This window comes from Rhinolophus ferrumequinum, chromosome 20 (assembly GCF_004115265.2).
Source record: "Rhinolophus ferrumequinum isolate MPI-CBG mRhiFer1 chromosome 20, mRhiFer1_v1.p, whole genome shotgun sequence".
In the NCBI taxonomy this organism is placed as follows: domain Eukaryota; kingdom Metazoa; phylum Chordata; class Mammalia; order Chiroptera; family Rhinolophidae; genus Rhinolophus; species Rhinolophus ferrumequinum.
This window is the reverse complement of record NC_046303.1, coordinates 11,076,787-11,093,107: the sequence shown is the minus strand read 5'-3', so window position 1 is coordinate 11,093,107 and position 16,321 is coordinate 11,076,787.

The window sequence follows — 16,321 nt, the reverse complement described above, 5'->3', positions numbered from 1 at the left end:
GTAGTGAGAAGCTACTGGAGGGTTTGAAGTAGGATAATGACAGGATGTGAGGCATATTCACATCCTACAAAAAGATGAATTTGGCTACTTTGTAGGCAGTTGTCTCAGGAAGCATGAATGGAAGCTGGGAGACCTATGAGAGTAGTTGGGCAACACTCAGAAATGTAGTAGATTTCTTTTCTTGTCCTTTCTCTTCTTTTCCTTTCTATACTTCTCTCCTCTTCTCTTCTTTTTATCAGAAACAAAAAGCAAAGTCATTTTATATTTAGCAGAACAGTTCTCATGAGTTGTCCCAGAAAAAAGGCACTAGCCAAAATATTTGACCCCCCGTTAACCTTTACCTCAAACAAGCTGTACGTCACTGGTCACAAGAGAATGATCTATTAATAATGAAAAATTTAAACTACTCTTATATAATTAGTTCTTATAGAGAATATTATCCCGATTTAGTATCAAAACCTGCTTTTCACTCCAAATAGCACTGTCAAAGCAAAACATAGGCCATTTTATTTGTCTATGACAACTCTTTCCACACCAATGTCCTAGCTCACAGCAGCCAGATGATTTTTCTACATCACAAACAAACTACAGTCTTCAGTGCTATATTTGGAAAAGGATCAATAAGGCATCTGTAGAAAAACAGCATTCACATCAGACCCCCCTTCTTGCCTCAGGGGTCATTTCCATCACTGCAAGCTCAAGTGGGTGGCACACAGGCAGGCTTTGTTAGACCATTGCTCATGTAATGAGATTTGAGGTCTGCTATTCAACACAGTTTTCAATGGCCACTTTCCCCAGGGTTGAATTGCTGCCTACAGACCTTTGGATTATAAAATGTAATTTTAAAATAAAAGAATACAAAATGCCCTTTCTTTTCTCCAGCCCCCATCCTTTGGAGTTTGTCAGTTTATGTCACAGAGGAAGTTTGCTCGGCAGAAGACTGCTCGTAGCTTTGGAATGCCTGACTCTTATCTGGGACTCCTGTAGCCCTCCTCCCGACCCGTGACGGGTCCCAAGCTATCTCTCCAGTTGACCCAGATATTTCTATGTCAGGAGGAGTCAATCAACCTTGAAAGTTTGAGTGATTTGACACCTTGTCTTTCAGCCAGCTCCCAACGTTCACATGCCACCTGCCCACTTCCCCATAAAATTGAGCCATCCCCACTGGTGATTGTAATGATCATTTAAGAGCCTGTTTATCGATTCTATACCTGCCCCTGCTTCTGTACAATTTTCTTCCAGGTTCTGTCCTTTAGCATCCAGCACATCTCTCTGTGAACTTGGTTTTGCCCCTAATCTGTCTAACTGGTAACTGCTGACCATCAGCGCTTGAATTCTAGGGAAATTATGTTACGCTTGAAGGCAGACTTGCAGGTAGTGTTAGGACTTCAGGCCCTAGCCCTGTCTAACTGCTAAGACTATCTCACCAGCTGTGTCACAAAGTCCCATTGTACCTCACAGTTCACTCTTTGCCTTCTGCCATCGTGATAGCTTCACAGGTCCAAGGGCTCTCAGCTGTCAGTTACCTGCTGTGCGTTCCCCACTCCACAGCACGCACCCCTCCCATCACCAAACTGGGGTGCACTGGAATGTCTGGCTCTCTTCAACATTATGCCCAGGCTATGGGGAATCACGTACTCTGTCCCAGACCCCCTCTCTACCTAAGTCCACCACAGTGGCATTTCTGTTGTGCCCACCCCCACAGAGCTATAGGACATACGGACACAGAGCCACGGGACAGGCACACAGGTGGCTGACCAGAAGCTCAGCTGGGAAGCAAGCTGTAGTTCCCCTGAGCTTTGGGGGTCCCAACCCTCTGTCAGGGAATTCCAGAGCTCTTACAAGGCTCTAACAGAACATGAGAAGTAGGGCACAAAACCCACACTAAAACGAAATCATTTTCCCCCTCTTATCTGTCTCCTAGCACCTCTCAGCCTTCCCCTCACAAGAACATTTGTAATTGTGTGATGGGAGTGTTTCTTTTATTATAATCTTCATTCTTTTATGCTCCAAAGATTGATTCTTGATTTGTGAAAACCCACTTTGGGAATTTCCCAGAAAATTATTTCTTTTCTTTCCTAAAGCCCTTGTTTTTATGAGTTTTATCTTGATAGGAATTTTAAAATGCTCAAAGCTGACCTATGACTCCTTTGTTCTAGTCATTATCAGTCCTCCCCTTCCCCAGGGCCAGAAGCCTCAGACTCCCGGCCAAGTGTTAATGTCAGGGGAAAAAAAAAAAAAAAAGAACCCTGCTTGGCAAGGGGGAGGAAGGTCTATTTTACCAAGAAGGGAAAATACCTGGTATGATCTGTCAAAAACATTACACAATTGCACGCCTGGACATTGCTTCATGCCTGCTTCAGAGTCCATCATAAATTGTCTCCCAATCCTAACTTCCCATGTTGACAAATAAGGAGCTTCGAGCTTCTTATGTTTCCTTCTTATTTATGAACAATGAAATCTAATTCTTGGAGCATAGGCCAGACAGATTTAGTAGATAAAATGAATAAAAGTGGAATTTCAGGATCAAAATGTGAACTTTTTTAAAGTTTTAGATACACGTTGCCAAAGTATCCCCTTGGCAACATAAACTCACCAGCCATGGCCGTTAATCCATGTCCTCTTCAGGATAAGTCGTTATTATTCATTTAAGTCTCCACCAATCTCATGGGGGAGTTTGGTTCGCATTCTTCTGAGTATGAGTGAGATCAAAAAAATATTTACGTATACTTTTCACTTTTTTTTTTTCTATTTTGGTTTTCAATTGCCTAGTCGTATAGAAAAATAAAAAAAGATTTCTTCCTGACAGCATAATACCAAATAATTTGGGACTTCAATGGGAAGGCAAAACTATGAAAGTTGTAGAAGAGGTGAGGTGTGCGATGCAGTTGACTGATTCTCCGAATCCATTTCCACTTTCTTCTGATGTGTATCTCTGCACCCCAGAAAACTTAAAAAAAAAAAAAAAAGAGATATTTCTCAACTCCCATAGCTGAGGACCAGGATGCAAAGTAAGTCACATCAAATCGGTGCTCACATGAGACTTCGAAGGTGACACTGAGGCCAAATCCACCTACCTGCTGCTTTAGGCTGTTTGGGGCGTTAAGAAGACCATGGTGGGTGGGGGGCGTGCAGCAGGCAGCCTGCCTGACCAGTGGGAGTGCAGCTGCAAAGGCAGCAGGAGCTGGGCTTGGTGCCAGGCTTCAATCACCAGCTTCAGAGCTGTCAAGATGGGGTAGATTTGGCGATTGTGGCAGCTTTATGCTTATGGCTTTTTAATCCTGGATCCAGATTTCTTTAGAATGAACTCCCTCTTTTAAGCCACCCTCTGGTTAAAACCCCTATTTTATGTTGCCTGCATTCAACCCTGACTGACACAGAACATTGTGAGAAAGCATTTTTAAAAAGAGGATATATACTGGACGAGCCACAAATCAAAGGAATTCACATTTTACTTCTGTTCAACAAAAGACACCATAAATAGAGAAAACACTCACAAAAATAGTCCATGACAATTGCCATACATATGCTTGTTACAAATTAGAATGCAAAATAAATTTTTTAAAAAAATAACAATATGAATCAATAATAAAAAGAGAGGGGAAAAGTAAAAAGGAAATGGCAAAATACATGAACAAGAGGAAGTGCAAATGTCCCATAAAATTATGAAATTACATTTAATCTCACTGGCAATCCCCAAAATGAAAATTAAAACTGCAAGGTAAAATTTTATACCCATCAGATAGGTCAACATTTAAAAAGTGAATAATACAAAGTGATATTAGAATGGGGAAAGAAACAGAATTCTAAAACACCACTAAGAACATATCCTGCTACAACCAGTTTGAAAAAGAATCTGGAATTACCTAGAATAGTTCAATGTGGGCATATTCAACCACATAGATATTCCACTGGCAGGAGTATATATTTGAGAAACTCTCATACATATGAATCAAAAGATAAGAATAAGAATATTTCTGGGAGCATCGCTGCTATAGGAAAAAAATCAGAAATAATTCAAATGTCCATCAATAGTAGAATATGCATAGATAAATGATCCATGAAATAGTCATTCTATGGAATACTATACAGCACTGAAAATAAATGAAGCACAGCTAGCCATTGCCTGTTTGCTCTCTGATCTATTTCCTGTCCTTCTCCTGCAAACCACATTTGCTGGGTTCCCTTGCCAACTGACTTCTGGTTAGGTGTGCATTCTGACTGGACGTACAAGTTGGAGGCTGGGAAATTGGAAGAGGGGGATCCAGGGTATTTGTCCCTCTTTTTCTCTGTGTTAGTGGACTTCTTCCAGTGTAGCCACATCTCTGCTGTTTCCCACCAGACAATTCTTTTCTCTATGAATTCAGCTCCTGCTGTGGTCCTAGGTCTCTCCAGGTGACACAGCTCTGGGCTCAGGTTAAACTACCTCCTATGTCCTTCCAGCTCTCATGGTGGTGGTGGTGGCTTTGTGCTGCCGCTGATAGCTGGCTTGCTTCCCCATTCTCTACTTGACTTCTTAGATCTGTCATCCGCCATGAAACCAATGCCCTGTATTGAATTTCTTTTGTTTCATACCCAGGGTGGTGTTTGTTTTTCTGACTGGTTCTTAGCTGATACACACAAACCTACAAAAAAAGGAAGGCCAATGGCAGCAGAATATCAACAGTGTAATTGCACTTATGTTAGTTTCATAAATATGTAAATATGCAAAAATAATATATTGGTTAGGGATACAAATGTGCTAAATTTTTAAAGAAAAACTATGGGAAAACATCAGCAGTGGAGATGTAGTTTCCAAATCTTACTAAATTACCCACTGAGAAAAAAAAAGATAGGACAACAGGATGGCAAAGCCAAAACCCACTGATAACATCCACAACAAAGCATGTTGACAGGGCATCCATCTGAAAATACAAGATGTCTCAGGATCTATTGCTCGAAACATACTTAACCGCTGGTTCCCATCTCCTAGAGCTGCCCCAGAAGATATTAATGTCTTGTTAATACTGAGATGCTTTCAAGTTTGTACACTCGACAGAGTGGCTGAGCAGGCTCCTGCAGGCACTCCCCATGGCCGTGCCAAAGAACCCCAGGGCAGAAAGCAAGAGACAAGCCAGCACAGCTGAGCCAAGGATTATCCTCTGCCTTTTTAATATTTCCTTATTCCTGATCCTAGGGGAGACAGAGTTTAGATTTTTACTAATACGTGTTTTGTTAGCAGTCGGTTTTAGCCTAGATATTCTATGTCACTTGTAGAAATTCCTAGCCTAATGATAGATTTTACCATGAATAAATTTTGAATTTTATTAAATGTTATTTCTGCATCTAATGAGATGATTGTGCACATTTTCTTTTTTATCCTGGTAATGTAGGGAATTACACTGATTGGTTTTTGAATATGAAACTTGAATTCTTCACATTGACTTCAGTTAGTTATAGCGTATCATCCCTTTTATGTATTACTGGATTTGATTTTCTTATATTCTAAATGGTTTTATTTTAAGGGTTTTACATTCGTGAGGGATATTGGTTGAGTTTTCTTGTAATAGCCTTGACTGGTTTGAGTATGAAAATTATGTTTGTCCTATAGAATGTTTTGGGAAGTGCTCCCTTCTCTCTATTTTCTGAAAGATTTTATGTAAACTTGGTATTAGTTCCATCTTAAATGTTGGTAAATTTAGCAGTGAAGCCATCTGGGCTGGCAATTTTCTTTGTGTAAGATTGTAATTATGAATTCAATTTCCTTATAGATGAAAGGCTATTCAGATTTTCTAATTTTTTTCTTGCATCCATTTTGGTAATTTTGTCCTCTAAGCATTTCTTCAATGACAATCTACAAATTTTGGTATGTTGTATTTTTATTATCATTCAATTCAAAATAGATATCCTTGAATTTTATTTCTTGACTAATGGGCAATTTTGAAATGTGTGTCTGAATTATCAAGCATTTGAGAATTTTCCAAGCATTTGGGTTTTATATTTATAATTTCACCCCATCGTGGCCAGAAAATATACTTTGTATTATTTCAGTTTTTAGAAATTGAGTACGTGTGTGTGTGTGTGTGTGTGTGTGTGTGTGTGTGTGGTTCAGCATACAGTCTCTATTAGTAATATTCTATACTTTCTTGAAAAGAATGCATTGTTGAGTGGAATGTTCTAAAATGTCAGCTAATTTAATTTGGTTTATAGTGCTATTCAAATCTTTAATATAGCTATTGATTTTTCTGTACATACTATCAATTAATGACAGAGGAGTGTTAAAATCTCTAACTATAATTGTGGATTTCTCTATTTCTTCCTTTAGTTCTGACAGTTATTGTTTCATTAAATCCTGTTATTAGGCACCTACACACCTAGAATATATATGTATTCTTGATTAATTGACCCTTTTGTCATTAAGAAATGTACTTCTTTATCTCTGGTAATGCTGGTTGTCCTGAAGTCTACTTCATCTGTTATTAACATTCTAACTCGAGATTTCTTAAGCTTACTGTTTGCCTGACATTTTTCCCCCCAATTTTTTGCCTTTATCCTATGTATCTTTATATAAGTCTGTATCTTATAAATAGTAGCTACTTTGGCCATTTTGTATGCAGTTGGACAATCTTTGTTTTTTAATTTGAATATTTATTCCATTTACATTTAATTTAACCATGAACATTGTCTTTCTTGATTCTACAATTTTAATATTTTCTATGCATTCTGTAGGTTCTTTATCCATTTTTCCTTAATTCCTGCCTTATTTTGAATTAATCAAGTATTTCTTAGGACTCCATATCATCACTGCTCTTGATTTATTAGACATACCAATGTATTTTCTTTCTTAAGTTATTGCTCTTGGTTTATAATATGTAACTTTAACATATTACAGTCTACCTTCAAATGATACTATGCCATTTTATATATAAGAACCTTACAACAGTATGTTTCCTTTTACCTATTTTCCAACTTTGTTCTCTTGTTTCATACATTTTACTTTTATATGATATAATCTCAACAATAAATTGTTATTCTTTATGGTTTTAGCATCCAATTATTATTTTTTAAATTGAGAAATGAGCAAAAATATTTTATGTTTATTCATATGTTTACCATTTCCATGAGTCATATTTTCTTGCTTCTTTGCATGTTAGCAATTTTTTATTGCATGCCCGATATCATGGGTAAAAAAACAGTAGAGACTGAAGTAAATATTTACCCCCAGAAAATGATACATTTATTCTTCTGTCAGACACTAGCATGGGAGCATGAATAAATCTAATCTGAGATTAAGCTGGGTTGGGGCTTTGGTATAGCTTCATTAGGTTCAATTCACCACTGGCTACAAATATTTTCAGGATGAAACAAAGACTTTCCCTTCAGCAGCTCTTGGTTTCTATGTACTAATGATTTCAAGATCTCTTCAGGATTCACTGCCCAGCTGTCTGCTTTCAGAACCATTGGATATCTGTCTCACCTTAGCAGCCCAGACTCTTAGCTTTTTGAATCATTACAGTATTCTCTGTGCTCTTTAGCCCTCTTCTGGTCTTATGCATTTCTGGAAGATCTCTCTCCATCTTGTTGCCCAGAGCCTAGCCTTGGACAGTGTCTAAAGTGTGCTTGGTGATGGTCTGTAGTGCCTTGGAATGATTTCTCTTGGCTTTCCTGCTCCGCTCTTTGCATGCAGTGGGTTCCTGCCTTGCACTCAGTGAAGACCTGAAGTACCGCCTGGGGAATCTCCCTTAGCTCTCTTGCCCTGCGTGCAGCCTTCAGTGGAGTTCACCACTACACTGAACGTGAAGAAGGTGTCATGAGTCCCTGCGTTCCCCCAGACCCCTGTTTTGCTCCTGCCTTCAGCACACTACCTACCCCCTTCCACTCAGTGAACGCCCTTAGGAAGGTAATAGCAAGTAGGTGTAGATTCACTGTAGCCAGGGATCTTCAGGATTCTAACCCATCACTGAAGCTCATCCCGGCCGTTAAGATTTCTCTTTGTCTACAATGAAGTCTTCTTCCTCCCCTCCCCTCACCAGCAACAAAGGCAGCCATAAGTCTATTTCCTCCTAGAAAAGGTTTGTCCATTTCTCTGATTTTTCAGCTCATTTAAATTTCTTTGCATCCGCAACTCTCTGATGGGTTTCTTAAAAAAAAAAAAAACAACTGTGATTTTTGTGGCTTACCTTGTATGTTCTTATTGTTAGGATCTTGCAATTTTCTATATTCTAACTGGGAGCAGAAGTCTCTCCTCACCTTTGAATGTAATGAACACACTTTGAGTGGTCATGAAGCTATAACCTCTTACTTGATGTTCTCACACACGATTTTCAAAGGTTTACTGAACCACCAAATACAGGTTTCATCTAAGTTGATCCAGGAGATTCTTATTTGACCAAATTAAACTTGATTTTATCAATAACAGGAATTTGAGAATAAAAGGAAAAGGAAAGGATGAGTAGTATCTATTAGGTGCCTGCTGTAAGCCAAGCACTATATCAGATACTTTTATGGTATTATATTTCTCTTAATACTCATCACAAGTCTGTAAGACAGGTATTACTCTCTCCATTTTAGTATATGTGTTGTCAAAGCGAGCACTACTGTCTCCATTTTGCAGGTGGGGAAAATGAGGCCTCAGAGATTAAATTGTCTGTGGTCACCAGAGCATAACTAGACATAATAGTATTTAAGCCCAGTTCTCTATGATTTCAAACCTTGTGCTTTCTTTCACAATATATGTTTGACACAAGAATGTGTGTGGAGAACAGAGAAGAAATTTTTTAGGCAGTGGTGGGTGACCGGGTTGGACAAGTATTAGGTTTGTGCAAAAGTCATTGTGCTTTAAAAGGTTAAAAATAATTGCAAAAACCGCAATAACTTTTGCACCAACCTAATAAGATGGGATCAGATCAAGTAAGCCTTGATTCTAGAGGTAGATGGTTGACAGTGACCTTAAAGGCAATTGATATCATTTCAAGTTCCTGAACTGTGATGGAAAAAATCTTTGTGGCAACGCTGGCAGAGACAAGGGCTGGTTGATTTAGCCTCCCCAGAGTGTGAACCCTCCACTCCAAACCCAAATGAACATACAACCCAATGACATCCATGCACTTGCTTTGCAAATGCAGCTTAGAGGTAGATCCTCTCTCCTCTCCTTCCAACCAGCGTGCATCCTGGAAGTGCTGTGCCGATGTAGGAGTTCTAGAGCAGCCACTGCCCAGCCCAGGTGTGCCGGACATACAGGAAGAGGGGCCAGAACTCTGCAGAGAGGCCCTTGCCAGAAACTAGGTAGCTGACCTTCTCATTGGAGAAAGGCAAGAGAGTTTCCCACTGGTCTTCATGAGTATCGTAATACGAGGCATGCAATTTCCTTGAAATCAAGTGCAGAAGTTATAGCCGCTATTTTAAATACATGCTGGGTTTAAAATTTGCTTTCACATATTCCTAAATTGTGTGTCATTTTTCACGTGGTTGAAACCAAAGGGGCCAAGTTCTAGACTTTTGAAAGATTTTTTTCCACATCATAAAAACCTGAGTCAACACATTTCCTTATGCTCCTAGAGTTAATGAACTTACTTATTAATATTTTTGTAGCACAATTCAAACATGATAGCCCCTCATTTAACTACTTCTCTCTGAGCAACAAAAGCTTTAAACTACATTGCACATACCTTAAAATTCTATGTGCCCTTTGGGAAAATATATGTGCTCGCTCCCTCTGTGTTTAGAAGCCCCCCATAAACAGTGTGTCGAGTCTACCGCTCTCACCATCTGGTAGCTGACATCAATTCCCTCGCGGGTTTCCTCCAACAAGGCAGCCTTGTACGAATGTTTGCAGTAACATTTGATAAGCTTTAGTGATGCAGTGGGGAGTAGGCCCCGTTCCTTTATGGTGCTGCCTCTCTGGTGGAGATTTCTCAGAATCCAGGCAAGTCTCAGATTTGGCAAATTGCAATAGCTCAGCTTGGAAGGAAGCTGGAAAGAGCTTGGAAAGAGCAATGAATTTCTTCTCTGCAGGCCTATCCATTCTCATGTGCTATGAGAAGTGGCCAGTGACCAGAGTGCATTCAGGTTCCCTTAGTGACTTAGAGGGCCATGAATCAGCATATTTTCAGCACGTTTCTCATCTTCAGTACACTTACTTAGTCGAGCGTCAGAGAAGCCAAGATAGAATTAATATTCAAGCAAAGCTTTGGATTAGTAACCGAATAAAAGCCACATGGCTCGCTTGCTGTTCTGCTGAGTGGTGATCACCGTTTTATACAATAGCCAGATGTCCAGCTTTGAAAGCATGTTACTCAAAAAGAATAAACTCAGCTTGGTTTTCATAAAGGAGAAAATGATGGGTCAGATCTGTCTGTTTCATTGATGCAGGAGACTAGAAGAGCATGAAGCACGGGAAGACCACCAATGCAGAGACCACCAGTGCAGCTGGGGAGGTGTCACATTCATTACCGAGCAAGGTAGAGGGAAGAACACTGACCCTGGAAAAGAGAGACCTGGGTTCATTTACACCCTTGCTCTTTAGTAACTACTCAGCATTGACAAGTGATCTAGGTCTCTGAAATTCAGGTTTTAAATCTGTAATATAACATACCAGATTGGGTTGTGATGAGAATTAACCAGAATATAGTTAACAGATTAAAGTGGGAACCTAATAAGAGGTAGCTAGGTCAGAGTGACTATGGCCATTTGGATCAGAATGGCACCCTGTGACTCCTTTGATCAGAATGATGCTCAAGGACATTTTGGCTCTAGATCTCCACTGGATAAAACAAACCAATATGGTCCAGTACCTGGAGACTAGATAGAAATGCACTGAATCAGTTGCAGGCAATGAGAGAAAATCACGGCAGAGACAAAGATGGGATACAAGATGGGGTATGTGTGGAAAATGGGGATGTATCACGGATCAAAACCCAGTCATGCATCAGAAATCTCCAGCGTCAGATCCTGACAAGTGAGTGGCACATCCTCTGAGTGATTCAGGCCAGCCAATTGACATCGCAAAGAAGGAAACAGCCCAAGCCATTTAAAGGTAATTCACCCACATTCCTGGGAAGATAATATCATTAAGGCCAAAATATCACTTAACCCAAGAGCAGAATTTTTTTCGAGCAACCATAGAACATTCACCGAATATAGATCATATCTTGACCCATAAAACAAACCTCAACAAATTTAAAAGGATTAAAATTGTAGAAAGTATGTTCTCCAAAAACAATAGAATCAAACTAGAAATCAAGAGAAAAACAACAGAAAAATCTGTAAATGTGGAAGTTAAACAACACACTTCTAAATCTATGGGTCAAAAAGGGAGTCTCAAAGGAAAATTTTAAATACCTAGAATTAAATGAAAACAAAAATACAACACATCAAAATATGTTGGATACAGCTAAAACAATGCTGAGAGGGAAATTTACATCATTAATGCTTATATTAGAAATGAATAAAGGTCTCAAATCAATAACCTAAGTTCCTACCTCAAGAAACTAGCAAAAGAAGGACATAATAAATCCAAAGCAAGCAGAAAAAAAAAATAATAACACAGATAAGAGCAGAAATCAATGAAATTAAAAATAGGAAAACAATAGAGAAAAATCAATGAAACAAAAAGCTGGTTATTTGGGAAAATATCAATAAAATTGCTATACCTCTAGCAAGACTGACAAAAATAGAAAGAAAACAAAAATTACCAATATCAAGAATAACATAAGGGATATCACTACATGTACTGCAGCCATTCAAAAGACGATAAGGGAAAAACTTTATGCTCATAAATTCAATAGTAGAAGAAGTGGACCAATCCTTGAAAACCATTAACTACCAAAATTTAACTAGGATAAAACAGGCCATCTGAATAGCCCTATAGAAACTGAATTTATAATTTGAAAGCTCTCAAAAGAAATTTCCAGGCCCTGATTTCAGGTTTCAATGGAGAATATACTAAACATTTAAATAAGACTTAACACCAGTTTACCATAGTTTCTTCCAGAAAATGAAAGAGTAAAGAATACTTCCCAACTCATTTTATGAGGCCAATATTAATTTGATAGCAAAACCAACAAAAAACAAAACAAAAAAGAAAACTACAGACCAATATCTCTCATGAACTTGATGCAAATATTCTCAACAAAATATTAGCAAACCAAATCTAAAAATGTATAAAATGAATTATGCACTATGACCAAGCGGAATTTATTCCAGATATGCAAGGCTGTCTCAACATTTGAAATTCATTCAGTGTAACCCATCTTAACAAGTTAAAGAAGTGACGATTTTATCAATTGATGCAGAAAAAGCATTTGACAAAATCCAATACCAATTCCTGATTTACAAAACTCTCAGCAAGTTAGGAATAGACAGGAATTATCTCAACTTGATAAAAAGGATCTACAAAAAACCCTACAGCTAACATCATACCTAATGGTGAAAGACGGAAAATTTTCCCCATAAAATCTTAGGAAAAGATGTTATACAACATGGTACTGAGAATTCTAGACAACACAATAAGGCAAGAAAAATAAATAAAAGACATAAAGATTGGAAAGGAAGAAATAAAATGACCTGTACTTGCATATGACACAGTTGCTGATGTAGAAAACCCCGCCCCCAAAAACACTACAAGAAATAACTCGAAATAACAAGTGAATTTGATAAAGTTGTAAGATAAAAGAAAAACACACAAAAATCAATTGCATCTCTATGAACTAAAAATGAACATAGAAAATCCAAAATTTAAAACACAGTGTCATTTAAGTCTCTCCAAAGAAAATAAAGTGCTTAGGTATGTGTTTCACCTGCACACAATCTGAATGCTAAAAAATACAAAATGTTGATGAAGAAATTAAAGAATGCCTGAATGAGATACATACTATGTTCATAAAAGTAGCTTCTTCTCCAACATGATCTATAGGTTTAATGAAATTCCTATCAAAATCCAAGCAATATTTTTCATAAACATAGACAAGCTTATTCTAAAATTTATATGGAAAGGTACAGGCCCTAGAATAGCTAAAACAATCTTGATAAAGATGAAAAAAATGGGAGGAATCACTCTGTTGGATATTAAGGCTTACTATGTAGCTGCAGTAATTAAGACAGTGTGGTATTGGCAGATATAGAAACATAGATAAAAGGGGCAGAATAGAAAACCCCGACATAGATCCACACAATTATGCCCAACTGATTTTTGACAAAGATGTACAGCAATTCAATGGAGGAAGTAACACATAAAAGGAAAAACTGATAATTTGGACCTAATGGAAAATTAAAACTTTTACTCTGGGAAACCCATCTGACGAAGATGAAAAACTAAGCTGCATATGAGAAAAACATCTTTTCAAATCACATATCCAACAAAAAGCAATATCTAGAATATATAAATAACTCTCAAAACTTAACAGTAAAAATAAAACAATTTAATTAGACAATGGGCAAAAGACATGAAGAGACATTTGACTGAAGAGGATATGCAGATGGCAAGTTAAGTACATTAAAAGATGTTCGATATCATCAGTCATCAATGAAATGACAATTAAGACTTCAGTGAGCTATCACTGCATGTCTATCAGAATGGCTAAAATAAGAAATAGGGACAACGTCAAATGCTGGTAAGGATGCAGAGAAACTGATGACTCATACATTGCTGATGTGAATATAAAATGATATAATATTTGCTCTAGAAAATAGTTTGGTGGTTTCTTATAAAATTAAACAACATGTTGGCTTATTCCTGTGTGTGTGTTCTCTTAGTTGTCACCATGTTGAAATTTGTTTTGAGGAGCAATTGGAATAAAAGGTGTTGTGTATAAAAAAATAATAATAATAATGCATGTGCAATTGCCATCCAGGACAGCAGTTGAACTCTCTGGTATTTATCCCAGAGAAATGAAAACTTACATTCACACAAAAGCCTGTCTACAAGCGTACACAGAAGCTTTACTTGTAGTAGATCACAACTGGAGTCAGCCCAAACTGGTGACGGGTTAAACAAACTGTGGTATATTCATACCATAGAGCACTTCTCAGCAATTAAAATAAAAATTTTTTAAAAAAGAATTAACTCTTGATACATGCAACAACCTGGGTGAATCTCCAGAGAATTATGCTGTGTGAAAAAAGCCAGTACCAAAGGTTACATGCTGGGTAATTCCATTTATATAACATTCTAGAAACGACAAAATTATAGGAATGGAGGACAGATTACTGGTTGCCAGGAGCTATGATGGGGGCAGAGAGAAAAGGAGTGAAAGGTGGGTGTGGTCATATGAAAACAAAGGGAGGAATCCCCATGGTGGTAGAAGCGTTCAGTATCTGGACTGTGGTGCTGGATGCAGGAACCTGCACAGGTGATAAAATTGTATGGAACTTACACACACACACACACATACCTGGAGAGATTGGAATAACACAGGTGAATTAGATCAATGTCATATCCTGTTGTGATTCTGTACCATAGTCTTCAGAATGTCACCACTGGGGTAAGCTGACACAGTACAGAGTGATGTCTCTCTCTGTATTATTTCTTATAATTGCATGTGCATCTATACTTACCTCAAACAAATCAATAATATTACCTCTTATTTCAATAATCACGTAAGCATTTGACAATTTCTGAAATAGTAACTGTGTTCTATATGTTTATGTCAATCAGATGAGAATAAATGATATCAGAATTTCATATTGATTGACTCAGAGAGTCTTCTGTTATGAAAAGCTAAAATGTGGTCAAAACTGCCCAAAGCAGAGACATAGACGCTGACTACCCAGAAGATACTGATCTGAAAGAGTTACATCTCCTCTCTAAGGGATAAAGGAGACAAGAAAAGACATCGAGCCAGATCTCTGGGCTAAAACCAGACGGCACATGTTCAGGTCTCTCCTCTCTCTGTCCCTCTCCTGAGGAGCTGGAACCCCATAACCCATCGACACAGAAACTGCCTTAAACTGATTTGGGAATGCAAATATTTAAAGTACACATTTTATAGGCTATTGACTGAAATAAATTGTCTGGAAATGTACATTATTGTGATCATTCTTATTCATAAAGATTGAATATTTGAGATTGCAATGAGAATACATTTAGTTAAGGCTAGTGACCATTAGGCATCCATCAGGAGTGGAGTCAGAAGCCAATTCAGCCATTCGTCAGAGGGCTCTTGGACCTACAAATCATGTCGCAGACACAATGGCTTCTTGCACTTACACTGGGAGCGCTATAGGCCGGGGGTCTGTGACTTCGACACTGCACATATGTGACTGTTATTTAGAACTCTCCGAGGTATAGACTTACATTACCATCTGCCATCTAGCTGCTGTTTACATCTGCCTTAAAAGGGGGGTTGGGCATAATCAATTACAGTGTGCATAGAGAGCCCTGGAAACAACCACCCCCAACAACGACCTGAACTTGGTAGAAGTACATACGTCGATTCAAAGGGGAAATAAGGAATTCATACTCTCTTCTCTCTTTGAAAATATTCCCTTTGAACTTGGGAAGTTAAGTGACAAAAGAGCATTTTAAAATTCCTAACACAATTCAGCTCCTCTGAGGAGCCTCAGAAGTAATCTCAATTTTATATGCTTTAACATTAATTTAATAATAAATGAGACTTGATAAAAAATTTAAAACTTTTCCTCTATGAAAGACTCTGTTAAGAGTTTGAAAAGGCAAGCTACAAATTGGGGGAAAACATTTGCAAAAATATATTTCTGATAAAGGACTAGTATGTAGAATATATAAAGAATTTTCAAAACTCAACAGTAAAAAAATCAAACAATCCAGTTAGAAAATGGGTGAAAGACAAGAAGAGACATTTTACCAAAGAAATTTACAGATGGAAACGTAGCACATGAAAAGATGTTTAACATCATTAGTCAACAGGAGGATGCAAATTAAATCCACAATGAGATACCACTACGCACCAATGAGAATGCCTTTTAAAAATTGTAACAACACTGAATGCTGGCAAATATGTGGAGAAACTGAATCACTCACAAGTGACTGGTAGAAATGTGAAATGATGGAGCCTCTCTGGACAGTTTGGCAGTCTCTTAGAAAATTAAACACGCGATTGCTTTAGGAGCCAGTATTTACACTCCTGGGCAATTATTCCAGAGATATATTTGCACAAAAGCCTGTACACGAATTTCCATAACAGCTTATCTGTAATTGCCAAACACTAGGAACAATCCAGATGTCCTACAAGAAGCGAATGGTTAAACTTTGGTACATACCATGGAGTACTACTCAGCGATAAACAGGAACAAGTTGTTGACACGTGAAATGAACTGGATGAATCACCAGGAATTATGCTGAGTGGAAAAAAAAAAATAAAGAGCC